This window comes from Strix uralensis, chromosome Z (assembly GCF_047716275.1).
Source record: "Strix uralensis isolate ZFMK-TIS-50842 chromosome Z, bStrUra1, whole genome shotgun sequence".
Lineage (NCBI taxonomy): Eukaryota > Metazoa > Chordata > Aves > Strigiformes > Strigidae > Strix > Strix uralensis.
The window spans coordinates 23,322,709-23,345,828 of NC_134012.1; the positions used below are offsets into that span (position 1 = coordinate 23,322,709).

The 23,120-nt window shown below is 42.5% G+C and overlaps 1 protein-coding gene across 1 annotated transcript in view; it reads left to right on the top strand.

Moving 5' to 3' along the window:
* The first annotated feature begins 463 nt into the window (after positions 1-463).
* KIAA1958 (KIAA1958 ortholog) overlaps positions 464-23,120 on the top strand; it is a 66,721-nt gene continuing 44,064 nt past the window's right edge. Inside the window, exon 1 of the mRNA XM_074855157.1 lies at positions 464-615. The gene's annotated coding sequence lies outside the window, so the exon portion shown is untranslated. The remainder of the gene's footprint in view (positions 616-23,120) is intronic.

A 23,120-nucleotide genomic window follows, 5' to 3' on the forward strand; every position in this document is an offset into this window, starting at 1 on the left:
GGCTTCACGCGCACGCGTTTCCCTCCTCGTTTCTCGAGGCAAGCACTAGCCCTGGCGATGCCGACAACATCCCCATCAGCCCGTCCTCACTCAGAGCCGCGCGGCCGCCGCCCCCCCTCACCCACGGCGGGTTTTTGCCGCCCGGTGTGTCTCCTGCGGGCAGCCTTTGCTCCCGTTCCCCTTCCCGGCGGCTCTGCGGCGGCGCCCCCGGGCCGGGGGGTGCGGGGGGCGGCGGGTGTGCCATTGCACACTTCCTGCGGTGTGTGTGACCAGCGACCGTTTCCGGTAGCTGACAGGAGCCGGAGGCCGCCTCTGCCTCCTCCGGCGGGGAGTACCACCGCGCGCACACACACGCACACACACACGCGCGCGCGCTCACGCACACACACACACACACACACATACATACATACATACATACATACATACATACGCACGCACACATACACACGCACGGGTGGGGATTGGGGGCGGAGGAGGAGGAAGAGGGCGGAGGGACCGGAGCAGCCCTCCCTCCCCAGCCTCCAGCAATTATCACCCTAATCACCCCCCATGCAATATAAGCGGTATTGCGCAGTCTCCCCACCCTACGCTCCCGTGGACAAGCACCTGCAGGTACGTGACCCGCCCGGCGGCGCCGTGGGGGGGTGTGGGGTGTGCGTGGGTTTGTGCATCCAGCGCTGCCCGCCGCGGGGGCGGGCGGTGTTCCCCGTATCTCCCTTTGTGCGCAGCGGAGGGCTCTCCGGGAAGCTTCCCTGGGCAGATAGACCCTCTCCACCCCGACACCCCCCGGCCTTTCCGCGGGGCAGGGGTCGGTGTGCACCCCCGTGCTGCGCGGGAGGTGCCGCTGCGGGGCGCGGTTGGGGTAGGGCTGCCTGAGGGTCGGGGTTTAGCGCAACCCCCCATTGCATCCTCCTACGAGAAAAAAAAGCGACCCTTCCTGCCCGCCCGCCCTCCCCGAGCTGAAATAGAGGTGGGAGGGGGGCAGCCGGGGAGGCTGCGGTTTGGGGACTCGGGGTCTGGCGGCCGAGCCGCGGGCAGAGGGGCAGTGCCTGGCCGTATGGTTTGGGCCCCTCCCGGGGGGAGTTCAGCCCCCAACCCCCGCCACTTCCCACGGGAGGGCAGGGGGGCGCCGGGCTGAGGGGGGCCTCTCGCCCCCGGCCCGAGCAGGCAGTGGGGTGCGTGCTGGGAAAGACAGCCCCTTGCAAACTTGGCTTGGCACTGAGACGAGGCAGGAGTGATAAGGGAAGCCAGAAATCTGTGAAACAAGCTTAGAAAAGATGGTTAAGTGCAAAGGAAAAGAGTGAAAACGGTGGAGAGATCTATTGAGCCTTCTGCAATTTAATTCCAGCTGTCAGAAACAGAGCTGCTTTCCAGCCAAAGGAATAACTATGTCACATACGTTAAAACTCACCTTCCATCTACAGTGTTAATGGTTATAAATATCCCCTGAACACAGCTGTTATTCAGTAGTACTAGATGTAGAGTAAGGCTGCTTCCATTCGAGTCAATGAAGATCTGTCATAGAAACAAAACAATACACCAGGTAAAAATGAAGTCTTTTATATGCCTGGCTTTCAACATTTGAATTGTTAATGTGTGAAGTTTGTTTCTGCCATTCCCCCACTGTCCTTCTCAGAAATACAACCTCTGCAAGTAGTGCTGCAATGCTAAAGCTGGGATAGATGCTAAAGCTTCACTGTGAACTGATAAGGACAGTAATGGCTTTCCTTTTTTCTGTTGATTTGAAGAGAAATGGGACCAAGCCCTTAGCGTGCTTGTTAGCAGCAGTGAAAATATGTATCAATCAAATGATTACATTCCTTTGCTGTGTTCTAGATGGCAACTTTTCAGGTCAGGGACTAGACTTGTTTTCCTTAACTTTTTTCCTTCTTTAAACAGAGTAACCCCAAAAGGTCTTTTCAGGTCAGGAGTGACCAGTTCCTGTTCCCCCCCCCGAGTGCCTGTTTCTGTCCCCTCCATATAATTCAGAGCTCAGACGGACAGGGCTGTACTCATGTGGTACTGCAATTAACCTAATAACTCCAGCCAGCACCCTGCTAGGGATGCATGCCTGACCCACAGCACATGTGCCTCGGTTCAGACTGCTTCTGACTGACTGGCATTACCAGGAGACGACTGAAATCGCCTTGGGGGTCAGATCTGCCAGTTGTCTCAGGCTGATTTTTCAAATGTCGTTTCAGGCTTGGCTAAACCTATTTTTGGCCACTTCTAAAGCCACACAAGTCAAAGTTGGAAGTCATGCAGTTCATGTGCTTACCTGCTGTCCTGTACTGAGCTATGCACAGGACCTGGCTAAGTGATACCCAGAGCTCCGCTTCCCCTTCTGCCTGTGGCTTTCAGCAAAAAGCTATTTTTTCAACCCTATGCTCCAGCTCTTTGAAATCATTTATAGGTAAACTAACAAACCAAACTGATTAAAAACCTTGCACCCAAATGAGTAATAAAGAGGTAAGAATTGGCAAAAAGATACTGTGTGAACTAAGTATTAACAGAAAGTGTTTGCAGGGATAATAGATGGTCTTGCATGCAGTGTAAAGCTTGTTGTGAGAGAGATATGCTGTGGAATTACTCTTTCTGGTGTTGTCAGTAACTCAAGAGTGTAACACAGGTTGTCTTTGTATTCCACTAAAATAGCTAGGTTTCCAGGAAGTAGCCTGAAACTTATAGAAAAGCTTTAACAGCTCAAGTACTTTTCTAGCCATTGTTAGCAAGCTGGTGTTTTGTTTTGTTTTTTAAGCAAATATATTTTGATGTTGCTCCTGTACTGATGATGCATTTATGCACTGTTAGTCCCTGTACTGCACCAGGAAGTTTCATATAACTGAATTTACTGAAAGTTTCAAAAGTACAGTATAATTCTGTTTCATTCATGCAATGATAACGAGTTTATAGTCACCGAGTTCCCAAAGAGGTAGCAGATTGCTTTGTTAGCAGTTCACATCTGGCAGTCACCAGGTGTACCTTCATTAAGTGGCCACTGAACCTTGCCTTGGTGCCAGAGCAAGTGTCTACGTGCTTCAGCTCAACGGAGGCTGTTGGAGTTTCACCAACACCATCTTTTGGTATTTTCAGTCTCCCAACCTTATGCCTCTCAGCCTCCTTTCCCTGATAGTTATAAAATGCAGACAGAAGAGGTCTGAAGGTCTTAAGTGTGGCCAGACCTGTAATCCCAACCTTGGCACTCATTTCCACAGTGCCACTGTTTTTCCAAATCTGCACTCTGGGAGTGATAACCTATCCATGCACAGCTCACAGAGGTGGTGTGAAAATTAACTACTGTTTGTTTGTAAGGCACTTCACAGAAACATATATGGCAATTAGTCCTCTTGAGGATTGTTATGCATCTGGTAATTCAAGTGTAACTAGCTGAACATAAGGCTCTGCTTTCAAAGGTTATTGCTGCACACCTTTCTGCGAAGTAAAGTGGGGTGAGATGAAGGTTAGTGGCTTGAAGTAGTGCAAACTTTTATCAGCCTTTCTGGTTCCTTTTCTGTGAAAAATATTCAAAAAGGAGTGTTAATTTGAGTCAAACATTTCTGTGATGGAGCTGCATAATAGTTCAAAGGAACTTGAAAGACTTACACCTTAGCAGTATTAATAATGAAGGTGACCTATAAGGCACGGCTGCTTCATCTTCACTTACTTAACCTTGGCTAGGATTTGTTGATTTATGAACTTTATTTACTAGCAGGGTTGGTGAATTCTTTTGCAAGACAGAAATTGCAGCGTGCCAGTCCTCTTTTGTTTCTGTGGTAACGAGTACATGGCACAGATTCTCTAATGAGACCCTTGGCTGGCCACTGATTGTCTGTGTTTTTCTGGTTTGTTAATTCTGGGCTCTGAAGTAAATGAAAGGTCTTGTCCATTTGACTGTCAGAACTCAAGCAGTCAAAATGGAAACAGACATAAAAGAATAGATGACTTCAGCATGGTGAGAATGTACTGTAATTTAGCCTTGGTCATACACACATGGATGGGATATAAGTAAATAACTTTCAGTATTGTGTTTTCTTCTGAGAAGGGTATGGTGAAAAAGATCCATCCCAGATCTTGGTTTTAGTTTGAGCTTTGTGTACCTCCTCTGTGGCTGATATGTGTGCAAAATAAGTTATTTTGCATCACCTGGGGGCTCTTCTCAATTACAGGTGTTCCATATTTTCTGGTCTGCCAGCTTTTATCACAGTCCTTGTATTACTGGGCAGTTTCTTCATATTGCTCCATTCCCTTTTCTTATATATGGTTTAACAACAGGCAGAATCTGCAAACTTTTTTTCACCTGCCTGATGTTAGCTCAGAGATATCATATGAGTCCTGTTGGACCCAGGCATCTTAGGGTTTTAGTCCTGTGAAGAGTTACAGGAACAAAAGTTGGGTTTTTTTGTAGTGCAAAATCAGAGGATTAGATTCATGGTATTCACAGAGTGAGCACTGTGACCTTCTGCAAGTTTTTATTTCCACTGTAAGAGTTCAAAGTAATTATTTTCCAAAAACAGTCACTGTACCTAAAATATTTTATATGTCTGATTTATAAAGGCTACCTAAGATAACTGGAAGAGATAAGGGGAGGGAAGAGGTGCCTCTTCCTTTTTCTCTCCAGCTTTGTTAGATTAATTTTCCCACCCTTTTTTGTATGGTCTGCCCTCTTATTTTCCTCTGATCTTCAGTAAAGTGAGTGTCTTTGGTCAGTATGGACAACCAGGCAAAAAAAACCTCCAAAATATTTTTTAAAACCAGGAACATAAACATATAGCAGTGGGCAAACATCCAAACACACATGTTGCTTAGCTTTGGCAACTGGACTAGTTAAGCAGTTTTCTTGAATCACCAATGCTATAGCTTGAAAGCTTTATTGTTTAGTGCTTTTGCCTATGAACAGCTGCATCTTAACGAAAGCAATAGATGAGAAAGGTAGCCATGATATAATTATCTTCTATAGCAGTTTTATTCAAAATATGTGTAAAGTTGCTGGCAACTGAATTTAGTAATTTCAAATTTCAGTGGCTATCCTTTCACGGGTTAAGGCTGGAGAAAAGAAAAACCACTGAAGGTCTAGTACACATTGAGTTTACATTGAAATCCTTTCTCCTCCCTGCCAGAAGCAGCCTCTAAATGACCTCGGTACTTAACTGCTATTAACCCATCCTGCCTTAAAAATTGCTGATTGGTATGACAAACAGAATAAAACTCATTGGGAGAAGTGGTGGGTTAGAAATCCACCTTAAAGGGGAAGCTGTGAAGTGACTAACAGACACCACACACACCGTATTTAGGCTCCTATCGTGTTCTTTAGAGGTAGCAGTATTTTAAAACAGTGTTATCTCCTGTGTAGAAGTGTGCTGGCTTGCGAACAAGGGAGCTGGGGTTGTTGAAAGCTGTTGTTGGCTCTGTTTTGGCTGCCAGTGTCAAATGCCATCCCCTGCCCCTGCACACACCCTCCTCCAAAAAAGCAGAGTTTCTAATATGTCTCTGCGGAACCCAGCCATTTGTTTTGTGGGTGTAAATTTCCACATGGTCAAGGGCTGTGGTTTACAAAGTTGTTTTGGGAAGTCACTTAAGAGTTTGCCCAGTAGTAACCCAAAATGAAGTGCTATCATATTTTATAAATACATAAAGATGTATCATATAGAAATATTAATTAGATACTAATATAAAATTATGTTTATTTATAAATATATAATATGTACATATACTTGTACTACATATATTTTGGTTTATATTGGATTATGTATTCTATATTTAATATACTACATAATATCTAATATTAACATGGTATATATTTTTAATTATACATTATTTTAATACATATTCTGTAGTCAGATGAGAGAGAAAAGATAGGTCTCACAGAGAAGGTGTCTGACTTACGTGATCAGAGTGCTGTGGTTCTGCTGGGATCTGTCTGTTCCTGGTCCTATCCGGTATTTTCCCAAATGATACAATGGAAAGAATAATGCATCTCCTCCCCTATTGCACCTGCGCAGAGCATGAGGCTGGAAGGAGCTGCAAAGATGTGGGAGCACAGAATCAGATTTCAAAATAATCTCAACAGGTTGGAAATCTGGGCTGGAGACGGCAGGGTGTGAGTTGTAAAACACAGGGTTCTGCTCTGTGGTAGGGTTAGAGAAATGTTGAAATTACAAGCTGGGTAGCGATTTTTTAGCCAAAATTTTTTAGCAAAAATGCTCTGTAAAAGGAAAGGGAGTTACTTTGCTCCATGGCCAAGGTGAATGGGACAGGAAACAATAATTTTCAGTAGGAGGGAAGGTCAGAGCTAGGCATCAAAACGTGTTCTCTAAGGAAAAGGGCTCACAAAGCTCTGGGGTAACTTGTGAGGATGCTGCTGTGGGAAGTCCTCGCAATGAGGTTAAATGAGTGTCTCTCAGTGGGGAGAGAGGAACTCGGTCTGCTTAGAAGGAGCCCTAATTTTTAGTGATTTTTCTTTCCTGAGGAAATCCTTTGTATGTAGGAAGTTTTTCTCTAGAACAAGAGTATAATGGACATTTCCCAACAGGGCTGAAGACAGACAACCAGAAACTCATTTTTTTTAGTAGGAAATGGGAAGAAGATGGGAGAAAGGGTGCCTATCCAAAGTTGTGACTGCAAAGCATTACTTTGTAATGTAGAGCAGCATGACCTGGTGTGATGTGTGGAGGGATGCCAGTGACATGAAGAGGGAAATGCCGTGGAAAAATTAAAACTTTTCAATTGGTGTATCTTCAGCCTTGTCCTTGTCGTGGTACCAATATCTTCCTAGAAGTAGTCCTGGAGCACGAAAGCACTTGAACAGTTAGCAGCCTCTTCCCTTTTTTGAGCAGTGTGGTAGTATGGCATTTACACCTTAGCTGGGCTACAATCAGGTGTTTCCATGTAATTGTGCACAGCAAGTTTCCAGAATGATAGCTGAAATTGGGGAAAGATGAGCTCTTGGTATGTGCCTGGTGTGGCAGTGTTCTAACTTTTCTGTTTGTCTCCTCTCCTCAAACCTGAAGCTGCAGACTGTAATTTCTATACTTGTGGTGTCTCTGCAGTCTAACTATGGAAGGGAGAGGATGTATTTATGTTCTTTGCTAAGTGTTCTCCTGAAGCTGTAGAGAAAACCCTCATTGCCCTGTGATAGTTTGCAAAATCCACTGCAACACACCATAAGGAGGCAGCATATTTTAGCTGGTAACACTCCAAATGTCATAGCTTAGAATTTGCAAAATATTGCAGGATGGAAAAAAATTAATGAACTAGCCTCAAAATGTAGAAGCTGACACTTTTTTAAATCTGCAAGATTTTGATCCTTGCTGTTGAGCCAGTTTTGCACAGAAGATGTACTTGCTCGGTGGAATTCTCCAAGTGGATTGTCCCCTACAGCACTCTAGTCATCCCAGGTCATGCCACTCTATGCTGTGAGGTTAAATATTTGCTCAGATTTTATTGTAACTGAAAGCTTCTTATAGAGTCTTTTTTTGTGTGTTTGGGAAGGTTTTTGTGTTAGGAAAGTGAGTATTTCCTGTCTGAAATTTAGATTTCATACTGTCTTTTTTTAGCTCTGTAAAGGAGAAAAATCATGTTTGGCTTTTTAGTTTTTTAGTTAAAACATATTTTAACCTTCTTATCTGTAACTGTAAAATCAAGGGTGCCTTTTAAAAAACTGAGCTCTTACTCACAGACTCAGCATTAAATTTCTTAGACCCAAGGGCAAACATTTACTGTGCAACCAGTAAACTACAACTGAAATTATTCTGTAAAGCACTTGACATAGTCTGTGCCAGATGTGTGAATCCTAGCAATTTTAAGACTTGATGAGTGTTGATGACAATTTTAAACCATTTAGGTTTACCATTTCCAAAAATACAGATAACTGTTATGGAACTAAACCAGTTAAGAAGAATTGTTGTCTTTGTAACAGATGAATGAACATTAAATATCCACCAACAGGGTGATAATTTCCAAATCTTATAGATTTCAAGTTACATCTCAATGTAGATTCTCCTTACAATTTTTAAAATTTGTGCCCGCCAGTCAAGGTATGCAAAAAAACTCTCATACAAATAACTTGTGTCCAAAACCTCTTTCAGTTAGATCATGTTTTCTGCACACAGCTTCATTTCATAGCAGGGTATAGCTAAGAACCCCATAAATGGCATATTCTTGCTGAACTGAACATTAAGAATTAAGCAATGTAGGAGACTGCACCCACTTTGTCTGACCTGATGCCTGGCATCAGCCTAACAATTGGGCACAGTGCTTTGCCAAACAGGCAGTGTAATTTCATTGAAATACTGGTGACTGAAGATTGTTTTGGCCGGGAAGAGGTGGGTCAGATACTTTGATTTTACAAATCTGTCTATCTGAGGGAGAGAAGATATTTATTGTGCCGGTGAGTGAAGAAAGCCAGAAATTTATATATGTGATATATATATAAATCCACAGTATGTAGATTTTTCCCCCGTCTTACCATAAATAATCTTAAGGGTTCAGTCCCATAATGTATTAGACATTACAGTGCAATTCAGCAAAACACAGGTGAATCATCCTCCCAGAAACAGAAGCACTAATCAATTAATGCTTGCAAATTTTAATTAGTTCCAGGCTTTTTTTCCCCAAATTGTTGGTGAGTATATTTTTCTTTCAGCTAGTACTTTTGTCTGGTTAGACTATCTATTCTGAAATGATGAGACTGATTTCAGTATGGAAATGTACGGCAGCCCTTCTTAGTAATGCATTCACATGTATGAAAAAAGACTGTGTGGCAGAGAAAAAACACAAAAAATTTGTAAACTTGGATTTACAGTTTCTTTTGGACTGCAACAGAATACATTATATCGAGCATTGCAAGTAAGTCGTGTTTTGGAACAGCTCCACAAGATAGTAGAGCATTACTGGAATAAAGCATCAGGCAGTTCATATGGAGGGTGGTTATTCACCCAGCTCTTTATTTGCAAGAAATATTCCACACTTTAATTGAGCTCTCTTCAATATGCTGCATCTGCTTTAATGCACTGTGTTTGCTCTCTGCATTTGAACAGTCTCATAAAGATGGTCAAAATTGGCTTTTGGTCTAGCCAGGAGTCAAGGAGAAATAGCGGGTTGGAGCCATATAGTGAAGATATGCACTATTAACCATTGCAATTTAATTTTTTGCCTCTGTGTGTGTTAACATTCAATACTTTACTGTTGGATAGTTAACTCCGTAAAGCTAAGTGACCTCTTTCCAGTCAGGCATCTCTAAAACTTGTCTTCACCTCTGCTGACCTCCTAGATACTGATTAAACTGTTCAGCTGTGTTTGATTAGCTTAGTTTACAGACCATTTAACTGGTACAGAAGTATTTACATGGGATAATACTGTGAAGATTAAGATGGGGGAAGTAAAAATCTGGAACCACTTCAGCAGGTTTTATGAAACAAAAGAGGTATGAATACAGCGTGTGTGCATTTTAAAATCTCAGGGCTTGCCTTTTGGGTTCAATGATTTATTTTTCTTCTGGAGAAGAAGCTGGTCTTCCTCCTTCAGTGAAGGGCAATGATTTCCTCATTGCAGCAGTTCTTCTCATGGCTGTATCCTGATGCCAGTGTTGTGCCCATGGCTGTGAGATTCACACTGGACATGAGGGATATGCTTTTAAATAAGATAAGAGCAGAGCAAATTGCTCCGTGCTTTACTTCGTTAGTATTGATGCACTATCACTGTGCTAGCACAATTAAAAAGTGGAAAGTCTGAGTGAAGACATCTAGGCATCAACTGTCCAGTGTCTTTCCTTGGCTGCTTCCACCTGTGAAATTTACTACTTGCCTACACTGTGCAGTGTTGAAAGACAGGTTTTCTTGTTCCCACTGGCATAGCTGGGGTAAATTTGTAATATTATATCTGTCCTTTTCATAAAGTGCCCTTTTTTCCACTGCTAATGGTTACTGGGCAGTGATCTTCACTGATGTGTTCAAAGGGAGTTGCCAGTCTTTTTTTTTTTTCCTCTCTTGTTTTTTTGGCAGACTGTAGCTCTTTGGAAGAAATTGGGATGACCAGTTCATGGTCATCCCAATGCATTTCTTACCCAGATTGTTCATCAGGAAGGACTTCATTGTACCTCTCTGTGAAGAGATGGAGGAGCATTTGTGTGTGGCTTTTAAGACTCTTGTGTGGAGGAGGGAGCTGGAGTCTTTGCTCAAATGTGGTTTTGCCCTGGCCCCCACAGATATCATTGTCAGGGTTTTGGGACTGGGTTGGCAAGTCAGTAGGAAGGCCTGAAAGACATGCTTGGTTGCCTTGATGGTATTATACAAATCTTCCTGTAAAATGAAGACAGCCTTCGGTAGCCTTGAGGAGGTCAATAGGTGGGGGATTTCCTGACTGTGCAGAGGGACCAGGGCTTTTGTGTGGATGAATCTACCATTTCCCTGGGTTTTGTGAGGGTTGTCCATCTTGCACAGTTTGGAGGTGCAGTGAGTTTCCTGCAGTCTTGCACGGGACTTTTGTCCAGGGCTGATGTCCCAGGAAATGTGTTTCTGGGGCTGGGTTAAGCAGAGGTCTGCAGTGCTGGCAGGTGTAAAAGCCTCTTCCCAGCTAACTGGTGACTGGAAAGTTGAAACCAGGCCCCTGTGACTAATGCCGGAGCCTTCTGTCAGCAAGGTCCTTTTCACATGGTGGGAAGGTCTGCTGTTCCCATTGCATACAGCTTTTATGTGAATTAATACTTACTGTCTAAGACATGAAGTATCTTGTTGAAGCTTTAGTGAAGGTCAGGTAAATTAAGTTGTATAGGTCATTTTCATCTGCTTGATTCACCTTTCCTCACTATTTAATGACTACTTTGAAAGACTCTCACAGCCATCAGGGGTCTAGAAGCTTTCCCTTATGACTGTTGGGGAAGTGTAATCCTATCCAGTTGGATTTAAGTGCAGCACAACTTTTTAGTCATGCTCTGCTTGTGCAAGATACTTTCTCAAAAATAATAGAAGTGTATCACTTTTGCTGTATTTATAATTATACTATAAGGAAGTCAGAAGGACATCAAAGTAAAATTTTTGCTGATATGACATGCTATTTGAGAAACAATGTTTTTGTTGTGTGTGGGGTTTTTTGCTGGTTTCAGAGGACTGACAAAAGAAGACAGCATTACCATTTTTTGCATGGTTTGACCCATTAGATTGTTTGGTAGAAAATATTTGAGTAGGTGGCAAATTGAATTACTTTTACATTTTCAAGACACTTAAGATAGAAAATAGGAAAGACAGCACTAGATAAACATGCTGCATATATAATAATATTACTGCCAAGGAAATTTAATTCTGTCTTCAGTGATGGGTTTGGGCAGATGTGTTGCCTTCAGCTAGAGATAAGGTAATGCATTCAGTGCAGTCTCAAGTAAGTAGGAACAGAATGAAACTGATATTTTGCATTAGTTGTGTATTATTTATTGTATCTAACAGTGTACAGCAGACACCTGATACTACCACCATCTGCCTGGTATCAGATACTGGATCTGCATGTGGAAAGGGTAAGGTGGTGCTGTCTGGACTTTCTGTAGAAGAGTTGCCTCAAAAGCTTTTATTTTGTAAACAACTACTTTGCTAGTGCTTTTCTGGGTAATTTCTTTCTTTGCTAGGGCTGTAGTTCTGTCATTAAAAATAAAGATTTGTATTAGTGGTTGGCCACTAGTGTGCAATGGTCCCAGTATTTTATCTCAAGACAGTGAAAAGCAGTGGTTATGATCAGCTGCTGTAAGAAACCAATACTCCTGTGGTCCGAGGGTAGGAGACTAAGGGAAGACAGTTTTGGGGTATTCTGGTATCAGACTATACTGTGAAGGGGAAGAAAGTCTCAAGTTTCATAAAAGTGCTTTGCCTGAGTGCTCTGAAGAGACAGATGTCAGTAATATCCTTAGAGAATGAGAGAAGGAAGAAAATAACATGAAAAATGCAGGGAAGTTTCCAGCTGTTCAAGTAGAAAATAGTTTCTTCCATCAGTTTATCTGGTGTACCAGATAACCTGCTGGTTATGTGCCTTGACGCTGTTCAGCTGGGAGATGAGGTGGGACTTTCAAACTTGAGTTTGCCTCAGTAGCCACATAAGACTGGTGCTTCCAGAAAGAGCTTACCATATTTTGGTATAAATCTCTCAAAGGGAAAACAAGTTTTGAATCAAATTCTCATGCAGGAGACTACAGTTCCCTCTGAAAGGGTGTGGTCAGCAATGGTCTGCCTTGGTCCTGTCCACTCTCCATCCAGCTGCCCCTGATGATCCCCAGGGAAGGCCATGGGGGCTGTTCACAATGCACTACCTTTTGCACTACAGAAATGTGATTCCCATTTTACAGAAGGAGAAACTGAGTCAGAGAGACCTCAGCTAAAGGGTGTTTTGTTGCTAAAGGGCATATATGCAGTCAGACCACTGAGTTCCTGACTGCTCCAATATGAAAAAGCCTCCAGGACAATAAGCAGGGGTTGCCTTGCTTTTCCCGAGAGCGCTGACAGCTACAGTGGTTTTCCTTCCTGCCTGTGAAGGGATGAGCTCCAGAGGGTGAAAGGAGGATGTTGCAGTGTTGGGCTTGAGCTGTGCAATCCTGCTGCATGTATCTGCCTTGAGTTCAGAAACCCTTATGCTTGAACAGACCACCTTCTCCAAGGCTGGATGCAAGGGCAAGGCCTCTGTTTCTTAGGCTCTTTTCCCAGTCATAAAGCTGGATTTTCAGCTAGCCCAGTAGTGTCAGATTTATAATTAAAGGAAACAGCTTTTTTGCCACTGTCACCCCATCGCTCCAAAAGCAGGATTGTTTCCAGGGTGCAAAACCAGGGATCCAGTCCAGGAAGAAGGGGAGTTGCAAGTCTGGTGGTCTAACAGGTCACAGAGGCACAAAATGGGGATAACAACCGCTATCTTCCCACCTGTACCACTGGGAACAACTAGGACCTTCGAAATCATGTGAAAATTACTTCTGAGGGGGAAGTGTATGCAAGAGGCTTGCTCAGCTACAAAGGTGGGTAAAAATAATGAGCAATGTGTTTTGGCAAATACATGGCTCCACTGAGGAGTGTCATGTGCTGCAGCCCTGGTGAAATCTGCACTTCTCCGGGTGGAGGGGAAAAGTGCTCAAGAAGGAAGGTGCCTAATGGTTTGTGGTCTTAAGGAGCGCCTGAGCCACTTCAGTGGCCTTTCAGGCAATGCCCAAGGTCAGGAGTAGGCGGTTCCCTGCTGGGTTCATGCTCTTGAGCTGTGTGGTGGAGGACATGTGCAATAAGGATAAAGGAGGGGGACATGAATGAACAGTTGCCAAACAACCTGCACCTGGACAGCACCATGAGCTGTTCTGGCAGTTTAGTGGTAACCTCTTCCTGTTGTTTTCTTGGCTCTCATGTCAGAAAGGACTGGGAGTGTGGCAGATGTGACACACAAAATACCCTCCCCACAGACAGGGTCAAAGCAGTAGGTTTATCTGGGAAGAGGAGGGAACAATATTCAGCAGTGCCTTTGGGGAATGATACCTTATTGATACCTTCAGAAAGGGACCCAAAATGGGCAATGAAAGAGCTATCCTGGTGCTTGTCAGGAAATGCACCTTGCTGTGTGTGGTGCATGTGGACCTCGTGTTCCACTGCACCTGCAGCATGCAAGCCACCCGGCTTCTCTGCAAAACAATATGCCTGAGTTTTGCTGACAGAAATAGAAAGGGGTTTTTTTTTCTTTGTTATGGGATGCATTTGCTTGTAATGCTAGGGGAGCATGGAGTAACCTGGGCAGACAGATGGAATCACCATGCATACCCCCTGGCAAGACACAGTGTTGTTCTGACAAAATCCTATTTTATTCTGGTTTGTTTTGTGTTTGTAAAGGCCTCTGCAGTGCATGCTGGGGACTGAGTGGGCTGGGAGTGGGAAGTTGCAGACTGCTGGGGAGAGCAGTTTTTCAGGAACTTTTGCTGCTGTAAATGAAACCCATGCTCTGTCTGGTTGCCAGCTGCTTCTTCACAGTTAAGAGAAGGTTGTCTAGAAACTGCCATAAGGAGCAATCCTTGATTTTATGTAGTAAGGGTAGTTGGAGGAGATTTACAGGTATTGTAAATTTAATCTTACAGGCATCTGTGCTCACCAAGAGTGCTCCCAACTGCTCCCTCTCCTGTGTGGCATGGAAAGCGTGTGCTGCCTCAGCTCTTGCACCCTGACCAGAATCCCCCCTGATTTCAGGGCTGTGCAGATTATCACACTAGTGAGATACATCTCTCTTATGTTAACTTCAGTGCCAAAGTTTAGTGTGGTGTGAATGGGGAGATGCAAGGAAAATCAAGTCAGTGTCCTCGTGGTGAATTACTCATGATCTGGCTTCTGACTGGCAACTGGGAATCCTGGTTGGCTGTGACATGCATGGCAGCAGCATGTGCTGTGAAGGTGCACGGTCTGGATGGAGCTGATAAAGTTGAGCCAGGCATGAAACCTTCACCTTACCTTCCACCAGTCCCTCTGGATGGGCCTAGTTGTCTTGCATATTTCTCTGTGCCTCTATGTGTAATGGTAGAACTGCTAGCACTGTTGGGGGGTTGGATGCTGTGAGCAAGCATTAAGGAAGTCACAGGCATATGTGAGCCTTGCTGAAACCAGCAGGGAGTATTTGAGTTAGTTGGATAACAAGTGAATTTCTTAATAGTAATTAATAAAGTCAGTCTTCAGCTGAGGCTAAAGCACTTCCAACTGAAGCTGGAAGCACTTGTTAAAGCAGAGGCAGTGACAGTGTTGCTCTGTTTCACTTAGTAATGTTATTGGACTAAACTATTACTTGTGTTCTTCATGGGCATTTATATAAAATATATCTGTGTTTTGGTTTTGGGGCCTTTTTGCTGACATTCATTTCTCAATCTCATCCTAATGTTAAGTGCTGGTGTCATAGACATTGTATGTTACTGACATCAAAAACATTCCATAGGTAGAAGAAGTGAGCTGGTGGTTTTTAAAGTATGAAACTAATAAATGCAGAATGACACCAAATCAGGGAGCCCTGAATGATGCTGCTCTAGCTGACCCCAATATTGCATGTTGCAGAGCTGTGGCTGTGGTCCAGATTTGCACTGTGCTCCAGTGATAAACACCCAACACTTGCAGCCACCCAGGTGAGCAGGTCAGTCTCACTGAGCACCGCCTGCCCAGTGGTGAGGTAGTCTCTGGTGCTGTCTCCCTCTCTCACCTCTTGGCCTGAATGGTCTCCATATATTGAAGGCAATGGGGGAGAGAGTTTCTTCTGCATGGCTTGTATCTTCACAGGGTTGGGTCAAGTATCACTTTTAGTTGCTGGCACAGAACCAGTGCTGTCTGCCAAGTGATGTATTTGTCCCAAATAGTGCTCTCCTACCCCCCACCCTGCCCCACCCTTCTTCCCATGTCCATTGGATTGGACTCCAAATGTGAACAACCAGAAGTTTTACCTTTAAATAATTTTTAATAATGGGTAGTTACCAGACAGAGAGCTCTTAGCTATTAAATGTTTAATTTGAGCAGCTGTGATGCAGAGAGAAATCTTTTGACTGTCCTTTCCCTATCTATCATCTTTCAAAAGTGTACACAGCCAAGGGATTTTAATTTCTTGCCTTTTTGTCTTTGGCAGACTTATTCTCGTGCTTCACAGCTGTTCTAAACACAAGCCTTTTAAAATGCTCTGTGAGGCTTTATTTTGTTTGTATCTGTTTTAGAAGTATTCCTAGGTCTATTTGTTCCAATCTGGCAGACAGCTGAGTAGGTTAAATTTCCCCTGACATCCCTGGGTGTGTTGCTTGCTTTAGCAACCATAGGGCTAGACTCCACTGTAGTGTGATGTTGGTGCAGCTTGAAATGAAACCTGATTTTAACAAGGGTGGATGCACCTCTGAGGTCCAAACTGAAGACCATACTTTAACTGATCAAAGAGTATATCCATAAAAGATGTTTAAAGAGGGAACAGAGCTGGTCAGTTTTATCTCCTGCTGCTGGGCTTTATGAAGGTGGTAATGAGGAGCTTGCCCTTTGCAACTATGATTTGGAATGCCTGAACTTCTCGATGTACTCTGTTTTGTAAAGCCTTTGAGTGCTTTGTTTCAGTGCCGTTCTCTTCATGGATGTTGGCTGCTGTAATTTGGTTACAAACAGGCATGGTTACAGAAGTGATGACATTTGTGCCCCATCAGAAGCAGTATTTCAGCACTTGCTTTTCCATGGTAGTGAAATGGTTAAATTTGAAAAGCTGATTGCAGAGAGATCAGCTTGTCAATATTGTAGAGGGCATAAGGAAAGGCATGTCTGTCTGTCCTGTAAGCCTAAATGTGTTCATCTGTTGGGTGTGGCAGCATTTCTTCTTTCTATCACTACAGGAAAGTGTGTGTCGGAAATTGCTTCCAACCTTTTGCTTAGCCAGGGCAGGGGCATGTTGTGCCCCCACGGTACAGTAAGTGAAATGTGCCCTTTCATCTGGCACTCCAGCAAAGTCCCCATGTAGGGGGCTGGTTTGCAGCATTGTTGTTGTCTTTTGTACATGTAATGGGACTCTGACGGGAGGTGCCAGCTTGCTCTGACTCTTCAATGTAATCTCTGTAGATAGATGCTATTGAAACCTTAGACTGAACTAGTAGCATCAGTAGTGTTAGGAAGCTGAACATAGCATGGATACTGACACTATTTTAATTTTTTCAGTGATAAAAATCTGCACCTCCATCCTTCTCTTTGGTGCCAGCATATACCTTTTTCTTGCGATTGGGCAGGTGGAAGTTGGGCGGGATGACAGGGATTCCCCTTCAAATCTGGTGGATCTTGTTTTCTCCTGCCTTGCACGTGATACAGTGGCTCTTGAGATGCATGCAGGTAAAGGTGAAATGCTGTCAGTGCAAAGCAGGGATGAAAATCAGCTGAAGGCTTATATCTGGTGTAAGGCAGGGGTGAATTGGTCCTCTGGCTTCTTGGGTTTCTCCAGCATTGAGAGTGGATATTGCAATGTGCAGCAGGGTGAAAGGACATCTGCCTTGGCAAAGTCAGGATAAGTACTATCCAGAGAGAGGTACCAACAACATCACTGCTGAGTGTGGTGGTAGTAACTTTCTCTGCTCCCCCATCAACTCTCACTGGTAATGGTTTGCAAGTGGAAGAAGCTGGTCATGTTTGTAAACACCTAAAGAACGGTGCAAGGCATTAATATAAGAATACACAATACAGAAGTTTTTGTTTTGAACTCACTGTAATAGTAAATGAGCAGCTCTTTCTGAGAGAAGGGGAGATGAAGCTGTCCAAGTGTATTGCCAAAGCAGTCCTTTTGGAAAAACGTCAGCAGAAATTCAAGAAAGCTGCTCAGGGCAGTTCCATACTCTTAGCCCCTGTATTGATGTCAGCGTGTTCTTTTTCACCTTTCTCCTTTTTGTTTTTTTTTTTAATTTCTAACTAAGAAATCATTCATCAGTATAATTCCAAAATAGCCCTTCTAGGTTCTGCTTTATTCCTCCAAACAAGATATGTCCAGATATCTGCTGAATCTGCATCAACAGTTACGTGTAAGAGACCTGACTGGCTTCAAATGCAAATACCCATTCATCCAACCATGTCAGAGTGTATCTAATGTGTGCATGTCCTTGCAGAAAATGTTTACAAAAATTAGATTAGTAATTACATATGTTGGAATGCTCTGTGTTACCTAGACTGTGATATTCAGTTATTCTTGACATGTTTTCCAGTGTTTGTTATTAATTGCTAATAGATTATTCGTATCTGGAGAGAACTAGAAGGAATTGGATATTGATATCAATGTCCCTGGAATGACTATAGGGTATGAGACTTCTGGTGATATTTATGGGATAAAGGTTTCTTTCTTTTTTTTTTTTTTTGAATGAGCAATGGCTGTATATTTTCTAACTCTATTCAAAGGCTGAAATAAATGCAACCACAAGAAAAAATTAGGTGGAAACACCGTCAAGTTAATGTAATAAAATATCTTCTGATATCTTTGAAACTTACTGTGTTAAGAAATATTTTGGTTTATTTTGTCTTTTGGCAAGAGAAGAGAAAGTCTGGAGTACTGCAGATGGAAAGCTTTATATTTTTTAAGGATTTCTTGTGTTATCTTTGGAGAGACTAAGAAGTTTATTTGGATGCATTTCTTAAAGGGAGTTAGTGGTGTGCTTTTGAAGTGTGTATCTTAAATTGCTATCCTGCTGGTAATTACTTTTATTCAGCTGTGTTTACTAGTATGGATTTTGTCACTCTAATCATGAAATGAACCAGTATGAACAGAAATAGGTAATTTTGGAAGGAACTTCCTCATCTGTTTGGTGCAATAGATGCAGTACTAATGAAGCATAGCACGAACACACTTTAATGAAGATGTGCAATGCAACAATATATTAATGTTTTTTTCTTTTACTCTCCCTTCCATATTACTGGTCACATGATATATAGTCTTATTTTTATTTGGTCTGCCAAACATTCAGCAGTGTAAGTAGCATGTTGTTCTGAACTCCAGTTGTCCAAAGGCTGCATTTCTGGTTTTGAATCTCCAAGAGGAAATAAGTGAGGGTTCTTGAGACTCTTCAGTGTCTTCCAGTATAGGTAGAGCTCTTCTTCCAAAGTTGTCTTTTGTGTGCCAGCTGCCAGTGTAAAACATGAGTATTTCTCTGTTTCTTAATCATGCACCATCCCTAGATCTCCATGTTGTACATGCCAGATCTTGCACTGCTGTTAATAAAAACTGTGCTTGCTTAAGAACACTCATTTATCTCTTGGCCAAAGATTTGGAACTTGCCTGGATAAAGCTTGCACAGGTTTTTAGACACTCAGGGTGAGATTTTATATATGTTTACATGCCTACAGAGACCTCTGAAAATCCCACTCAGTGCTTGTCCATCTTTTTGATTATATAAATGCCTTTAAGAACTGGGGCCTGGCTTGACTGAGCCAGACAAGGTCAAAGGGACCTTTTCCATGTACATACATCTAAGCGTCTGTCGCTCCAGTCCCACTGAACTCAGACCTGCAGGCTTTGAAATGCCATGCAGAATGGCCTAGGTAGGCTCTGTCCCCGAGATCCCTACATCGCGCTGTGGCCTGCTTCCTGCTTTCTCCAAGAGCAACAGCAGGTCAGGCTGCTCACCCTGTGACTTTGCCACCACCGCCTCACCTCTATGTAGGTACAACATCATGAGGCTTTGATCTCTTTGGGCATTTTCAGGGAACCCATCTCAGTAATCTTAAAATTTTAAATTTTAGGATGATCTGAATTGATCAAATATGATGTTAGAGGCACACAGCTAGAAATGTTTCCAGGAATAATGGAAAAATTGGTGCATAGCTGGGTGAAGCATTTCTTATTTGTTTTTATCCACTGGCTGCTCAGTACAGGATGTTACCCATTATTTCTAACTGGCTTACATTTGAATGTGAATCCTTACTTTTCCTGGCTCATCTCTAGGGCAGCTTTCATATTACTGTTTTTTCTACATCATGTCAAAGTCATGTCTAGGAACTTTATTAGGGGACTCAGCCACATCTTATCTGTTATGTACAGTTGGATACAAGCCTGTTCATGGAATAATCTGCTGTCTTTATTTCTAGTATTTTTTTCTCATGTCTCTTCTTTCTTCCAACTCTTCTCCAAGTTTTTGGGTTTGGTTTTTTTAAGATTTTAAAAAGCAACTGCAGGGCAGGGCCTCAGTCTGATGCCAGTAATTTAATGATAAGGATAATAGTTGATACTTGAAAAAGTGCACTGTAAAGACAGTTTCACAGTGTTTTTCTAGCTGAAAATTAAGTCCTTAGAAAATCATTTAACATCCAAAACCATCTCTGTTTAAAAAAAAAAAAGGGAAAACCTAAACCCTTACATTGTAGTATAGAAAGTGGAATTTCATCCTCACGCAGAAATGCCAAGTTGCTGTGATTGTTCTGTTTTTCTACAGAAAACAACCCCTCTGTTTTGTGTAGATGGTTAATGGCATGTTTTTGCTGCCACTATGTAGCTGAATAGTGCATGTTTTCAATATTGCCATGGTTGCACTATTTCAATTTCCCTTAGTTTAGAAAAGCCCTGAAGTGAAAGAAATCCTACAAATAAATATAAACTGAATCTGACACAGTAAAGTCTTTCATCGACAGAAGCTGCTTGTGTTTGCTTGTGAGGAGTGTCATGGTATAGTTAAGTTGTTTGGGCTGGAACTGAAGGCACTGGTTTTCCACTAAGATGATGTGAGAGCTGTGTCTTCATAATTTGTGTGTAAGTCAACATTAATATTTCTGGTGTTTTTTAGTAAATTATGTGCAGATTTTCTCTTAATACAACTTCTAGGAAAATGAAAGAGCAGGGAAAACATCTTGGCTTTAAGCTGTGTTCTTCATTCTTTGCACTCTAATTCTAAAATTAGAGAGGGTACATACACTTCACTGTAAACTCAGGAAATAATATACTTTAAAGATTTACCAAACGTGGTGCAATTTCTCCATTAAAGTATGATTATGAACTGCAAGCTGAGGCAAATGCTAGTGTCTTTGATATAGTGCAGTCTTATATTCAGAACATCCTGAGAAATGGTGTGAAGAAAGATGTTATTTTGAAACAAATATTAATAAACACAAAATAACCAAGCCATGATACATAAGCTCCCTGGTAGCTAAGTAAAAGCTAGGCTTTTTTCCAAACACTCAGCACTTTAAAATCATATTGTTGATATACTTTTCAGAAATTATTTACTAGAAAATGCATTCTTTCTTTAAAAATGTCCTTTGCTGAATACAGAAATAGTAAAATGAGAGATGGCCAAGATCGACTTGAGGCTACAGTAAAACTGCCTGCTATGTCTTACTAATCCTAATGCAGAGGGGTATTTAGTCCTCTGAGCTGTCCCACTGGTTGCATGGTGTAGCAGTACATTGGTGTCACCATCATATTTATGCTGACATGGCTGTTGACAGTCATATTGACAAGGCTTGTGGAAATGCTGTGAATACCGGGTCTTTACCCTGGCACTGTTTCAGCAGAGGTGTTTACATCTTAAGGTGTTGGCTGGATGCAAAGTTCCCTGTCACTGTCATTTCTGCCTCCTCCCCAGAGCAGCTTTTATCCCAGCAGCTCTGCACTGAGTACCAGAGGTACCTGAGAGTCCCTGCTTGGTTATTGTAAGACCCCTGTCTGGCAAAATCAAACCAGGGACACGTTGCATTTGCTCTGGAAAGCTGTGTTGCTGTTGTCACCCCTTCTATAGCTTGCTCTGAGGGAGGGTGCCAGCTCCTGTATGAAGCATAGCTTGCAGTCATTAAAAGTGGAGGTGTTTCTAGCACTTGAAGAGATTCTGGATTGAGAGAAATGAAGCAAGTGGTCTTATTCTTGTTTCCTGGAGACTTGATCCTGTTACCACATTTCAGCCCTGATCTGAGTGCTATAGCAATGACTTTGGGCTCTCATGAACAGTTGGAAATTCCTGGGTAAAATCTGAGCCTGGACCAGAAACCAAACAACTCCAAAAAGGCTGTTTTCCAGAGCTGTAACACACCTCTGTTTCAGCACAGCCCATGTATTTCCATGGGACTTGCAAAGCTCTGAAAGGAGCTTTAGAGAAAAACCCATGAGCAGGCACTGCTGTATGTGGGATTACCCACTCATGCTGAATTCCTCAGCAAATGTTGTTGGAGCCAGAGCCCAGTAAATCACTTGCCCTGCTGCTGTTTTGGTTTGTTTTTTATATTAAATTTGGCTAGACAAAAGCAAGAGAATCTGGCTTACTACAGGGATCGAAGGACTGGTGACTTAGCTAAAACAATGCTATCTATTAAAGATAATAATTGAAGAATTATGAGTGTGGAGGCATACTTGAATCTGTTCTGGCTCCCCCAAAGAACAGATCAAACTTCACCCATCTAGGGAAGTGACTGCAGGGACACTATTCCTTGGCCAAGCCCAGACTCATAAAATAGATGTTTGGGCCTGATTCAGTGACCACTGAGTTCAATGATTCTTCATTTTGGTGAGTATCAGATCGAGCTCTCCTAAGCAAATTTGATGGTGGATAGTTTGGCTGTACTACAACAGCTATTTCTTTCTGTGCAGCAGTGGTCCTACCTATATTAAAGGAATAAGCAACCATACAGTAATAAAAATGTCAGAGCTAGAAACCTTCATTTTGATTTTGCTGTAGAAAGATGCTTTATGAAAAGGATGGATTGGGTTTGGAGATATGGAAAAGTTCAGTGTCAGACCCATTAGAACCTCAAAGGAATGTAGAGCCAAATTCAAACAAGTGGCAGTTGCACAGCTTTCCATGGGCTTTTATATCCAGGATGGATTTTGCTCTGGTCCTCATTCTTGCTACATCTTCTCCGCTGTTGCTAGTGGAGAAAGCCATGAGTGCAACTGGAAATGTTTGCTCTCCCCTTGCTTTTGCTCTGGAGACATTTCCACTATTGTAGGAACAAATACTGGAGTGAACAGTAAGTAATCATTGTTTCTTCTAGGATGATGGAGCATTATGTTTTTAAAAGCAGAATTTGAGCTGGGCCAGCTAGTGTATTTTTATTTTGAAAGTTCTATTTCATATAGAAGCATTCCTAACATCTATGTTGGATCATATATATATGGTCATTTTTGGCCACTGCAGCAAGCAGCATTCTGGAATGTAAATGTAAATTTGGTAGTAGCTCAGAGGGAAGGCAGACCTAGATTCATCTTAGCTGCAGGAGGAGTCTGACGCTTTAGCAGTTCAGTAATGTGGGACTTGGCTTGTGGGTTTGGTTCAAGTACATTTAAAACCAATTGTGTTTTCCCTTCATCAAAACTCTGACATTTTTAAAAGTGCATCAAAAATTGTTATATGGGAGCAAACTTCTAAAAACTGGTTGGTGACATAATGAAGACTTAAAAGTTCATTTCTACTCCTTTTCCCTCTCCACGCTTGGAATTTAAGATTATAGCCAGAAATAAATACACATATGTGCACTGAGCACACAAGTGTGTTCATGGTACATAGATAAGTAAAAAAAAACCCAACAAGCCCCAATTGCTTGCTTATTCATTAAATTCTGACATGGAGATACAACTTGAATTGGAGTGCTGAGACTGATTGCACAGAGATGAGACAGGTGAGCTAGATTTCATTGGTGATGCAAGCAGCTACAAATGCTGCCCAGCAT